The sequence below is a fragment of the Dromiciops gliroides genome, chromosome 2 (genome assembly GCF_019393635.1).
Source record: "Dromiciops gliroides isolate mDroGli1 chromosome 2, mDroGli1.pri, whole genome shotgun sequence".
Classification (NCBI taxonomy): domain Eukaryota; kingdom Metazoa; phylum Chordata; class Mammalia; order Microbiotheria; family Microbiotheriidae; genus Dromiciops; species Dromiciops gliroides.
In genome coordinates, this window is record NC_057862.1 from 418,750,923 (window position 1) to 418,755,971 (window position 5,049).

Here is a 5,049-nt window from a genome sequence, read left to right on the forward strand (position 1 = left end):
CTAGTAAGTGTTAAGTGTCTGAGGTTGGATTTGAACTCAGGTCCTCCTGACTCCAGGGCCAGAGCTCTATCCACTGTACCACCTGGCTGCCCCCTGGATTACTAATGAAAGCCATGATCAAAGGAAGAGCCTAGATATTGTATTTCAAGAAATTATTAAGGAACCTGCCCTGCTTTCTTACATCTAGAGGGTAAAATAGAAATTGGCAGAATCTACCAACAACCTCCTGAAAGGGATCCCAAAATGAAAACTCCTAGGAATATTATAGCCAAATTCCAGAGCTCCCTTGTCAAAGAGAAAAGACTTCCAGCAGCCAGAAAGAAACAATTCAAATATTGTGGAGCCACAGTTAGGATCATACAAGATTTAGTAGCTTCTACATTAAAGGAGCATAGGGCTTGGAATATGATAGTCCTGGAAAGCATGGTGCTAGGATTACAACCAAGAAAAACTGACCCAGCAAAACTAAGTGTAATTCTTCAGGGGAAAAATGGATATTTAATGAAATAGAGACTTTTCAAGCATTCCTGATGAAAATACCAGAGCTGAATAGAAAATCTAAGACTCGGGAGAAACATAAAAAGGTAAACATGAAAGAAACTCAATAAACTCAATAAGGGACTCAATAAACTGCTTACATTCTTATATGGGAAGATGATACATGTAACTCCTAAGAACTTTATCATTGTTAGGGCAGTTAAAAAGGAGTTTACATAGACAAGAAGACATGGGTGTGAGTTGATTATGTTGGAATGATCCCCCCAAAAAATGAAGGGGTGAGAAAGAGGGATGCACTGGGAGAGAGGGAAAAGGAGAGATAGAATGATGAAATTTTCCTACATAAAAGAGACACACAAGGAAGCACCTTTACAATAGAGGGGGAAATGGGGAGAGAGGGTGGTAGGCAATGCTTGAGCCTCACTCTCATTGGAATTGGTTCAAAGAGGGAATATATATATATATACATACACACACACACACACACACACACACACACACACACATATATATATATACATACATATATAGTTGTGTATAGAAATGTAACTTACCCAATTGGGAAACAGGAGGGGAAGGAAATAAAATAAAGAGAAGGATGAAAGAAGGGAGAACAGATTAAGGGAGGCGGTGGTTATAAGCAAAAAAGATCTTTGAAGTGGGACAGAATAAAAATAGGGAGAGAAAAGAAGAAAAAGAAGAAAGTGGGATGGAAGGAAAAACACAGTAATCATAACTGTGAATGGGAATGGGATGAGCTCACCCATAAAATGGAAGCAGATAGAAGAATAGATAAGAAATCAGAATTCAAGAATATGAGATACAGTTGAAACAGAAAGAAACACATAGTAAGAATTCCTTACTATGCAGAATTAACACGTGGAAAAATATGTACAAAAATTCACTGGAGAAAAGAACTCTTTAAAAAGAAGAATTGGCCAAATGGAAAAAGCAAAAAGAGACCTAATTAAAAGAGATAATTAGGAAAACTGCATTTGTTAAAAGGCATTGTAGACAATGAAGTAATATCAACAATTTTTATAGCAAGTTTCTCTGATAAAGGTCTCATTTCTCAAATTTATACTGAGTATAGAACTGAGTCAAACTTATAAAAGAGCTATCCCCCAATTGATAAATGGTCAAAGAATATAAACAGTTTTCAGAAGGAATCAAAGCTATCTATAGTCATGTGAAAGAATGTTCTAAATCCTAGCTTCTTAAACTGTGGGTCATGACCCCTCTTGTAGCTGAATGGGGTGGGGGGCGGGGTCATGAAAATTTTGCTAACAGTAAAAGGTTATGTATACCTGTTTCATGTACCTATATACCCAGGGTCCTGTAAGGGGTGAGGAGTGGAAAACTTTTAAGAAGCCCAGTTCTCTAAATCACTACTCATTAGAAAAATGCAAATTAAAACAACCCTGATATCATCATTCACCAATCAGAAATGACAAATGCTGGAGGAGATGAGGGAAAAAGAGTATGTTAATGAATTGCTGGTTGAGTAGTGAATTGGTCTAAGCATTCTGGAAAATAATTTGGAACTATGCCCAAAAGACTATGAAGCTGTAAATACCCTTTAACACAGCAATACCACTACCAAGTCTTTATCCCAAAGAGATCAAAGAAAAAGGAAAAGGGCATATATGCACAAAAACATTTATAGCAGCTCTTTTTGTGGTGGCAAAGAATTGGAAATTGAGGGGATGTTCATCAATTGGAGAATGGCTAAACTAGTAGTTGTGGTATATGATTGTGACAGAGTACTATTGTACTTTAAAAACTGAAAAGGGAGGGGGTATCTAGGTGGCTCAGTGGATAAAGCACTGGCCCTGGATTCAGGAGGACCTGAGTTCAAATCTGACCTCAGACACTTGACACTCACTAGTTGTGTGACCCTGGGCAAGTCATTTAACCCCCATTGCCTCACCAAAAACCAAACAAACAACAAGAAGAATTGACAAGGGAGGTGGTTTCAGAAAAGCATGGAAAGAACTATGTGAACTAATACAAAGTAAAGTGTTGGGCACAGTAACTATAATGTTGAAATGATGGTCAATTGTAAAAGACTTGGTTACTCTGATCAATACAGTGATCGAAGACAATTCTAAAAGACTTATGATGAAATAAATTTTCCGCCTCCAGAGAGAGAACTAATGAACTCTGAGTACAAATTAAAGTATAATTTTTACTTTATTTTTCTAGATTTTTTTTGAAATACGGCTAATATGGAAATATGTTTTACATGATTTCACATGAATAATGTCATATTGATTGCCTTCTTGGTGGTTGTGGAGGGTTTGGGGGAGAGAGAGAATTTGGGACTCAAAATCTAAAAAGAAAAGAATTTCATAAATAAATAATAAATTTTAGGAAATAAAAAACAGAAATGATGACTATGAAGACATCAGAAAAGTATGTAAAGACTTCTATGAACTGATGCAGAATGAGTTATTACAAAATCAGGAAAACAACACAGTGTCCATAGCTTTGTAAATGAAAGAGCCAAAAACTGAAATTGGTGTTATAACCAAACTTGACCCTGAAGAAGAGTGGATAAAAATGCATCTCCCTCTATTCTTTGCAGAGGTGGGGAGGGGGGTACAGGGGTAGAACATTAGTTTCACTCTCAGACTTGATTAATACATTGCCTAGTTTTGCTAAATTTATTTTTTCTCTTTCTTTTTATTCTTTGTTAACAGGGATGGTATACAACATAAGGATGAAAGGAGGGATATATTTGGAAATGAAGGTAACATACTAATAGACATTTTCTTTTCAAAAAGTTAGAACTATGCAAAGTAGAATGGGCCATCAATTGGGCAATGGCTAAACAAGCTGTGGTACGTGATGGTGATGGAATATTATTGTGCCATAAGAAATGAAAAGCAGGATGATTTCAGAAAGACCTGGAAAGACTTGTATGAACTGATGTATAGTGAAGTGAGCAGAACCAAGAGAACATTGTGTACAGAGACAGCAATAATGTTTGATGAAGAACTGTGAATGACTTAACTATTCTCAGTAATACAATGATCCAAGACAACCCCAAAGGACAAATGATGAAGCATACAACCCACCTCTAAAGAACTGATATTGATTGAATACAGACTGAAGCATGCTGTTTTTCACTCTCACTTTTCTTTTATTCAAGTTTTCTTATACAAAATTACTAACATGGTACATAATTGCACATGTATAACCTATATCTGATTGTTTACTGCCTCAGGGAGGGGGAGGGGAGAGAGGGAAGGAGGGATCAAATTGGAAACTCAAAATTTTAAATAAAAATGTTTATTTTTTAAAAATTTTTTAAATTTTTTAAAAAGTAGAATGGTCTGCCTTAGAGACAGTGGTTCCATCTCATTTGGGGTCTTCAAGCAGAGGCTTACCAGGGAATTTGTAGAGGGAATTTTACTCAGATAGAGATCAAACTACTTGCCCCTGAGGTCCCTATTCTAATTTAAGATTCCATGATTCTGAACTTAAGGCTGATAACTCAAATAATATCTGAGGGGTTGTGGTAGGGCACTAGGCCATGGTAGGCAGAATCCTTCAGTTCTGACTGGAAACTATACCAGTTATCAAGTCCAGGAACCAAAGAAGGAAGCACAAGCATGCTAGGTATGCCTCTGCCTAGGCGGGCAGAAAAGAATAGTAGACTGGGATGGAGAGGACACTGAAGTGGGAAGGAAAAGACAATGCTAATGGATAGTAAGAAGACACTGATGATGGGTGTGCTTAACTTTGTATCTTGCACAGTATATTGCTGTGAGAAATGGGTAGTTGTCTCCTCTCAATATGGATATAACAGTCAGTCATACTCCCCCTGACCTGTTTGTAGGACAAAGGTTTCAGATCCCCTCCTCCCACTCAGGTTAGGGAGGTCACATGGTTCAAGGAGACCTGGTCTCAATAAGGTCCGCTCCAGAGTTGTGTCCATATAAGGAAGTATAAGGTCCACTCCTGAGTTATGCCCATACAAGTGTAATGATTGGAATGATGCCACCTACTGGAGACTTGCTGCGGGAAAACTCCGCCATGAGGAAAATGCCTCAGAGGGCAAGGCTATGTGGCTTTTCCTTGGTGTCAGGAAGTAAGGTTTGCTCATGGGTGCTGTCTATCAAGGCTACCAGCCAATCAACTTGAGGAGCCTCCTATTTTCTGGGAGGAGACAGGAAGGAGGAAAGAGGGCCTGCGCGGAGAGCTCTCGCTCTTTTGGGTTCCTGACTTGATGGTGGTGGTGGTGGCAGAGGACTTCACAGGAAATTTGAGGAAAGATAGGAATGCCAGGCTGTTGGAATTCTGTTCTCAATCTTTTTCTTTCTATTTTTCAATAAACCCTTAAAAACCTAAACTTGTTTTATCAGTGATTTTAGTCAGTTTCCCCCAAAACTGGGGGAACAGATTAGAATCCACATTTAGAATCTTAAATTACACACAAGGAAGAGGGGTGGGAATACTGTGTTCCGATTAGCTAGTTTTTGTGCGTAGATTGTAACCCCACCAGTGATGAAAATAGGGACTAGGGTATAAAACAGGGCCTGCGAG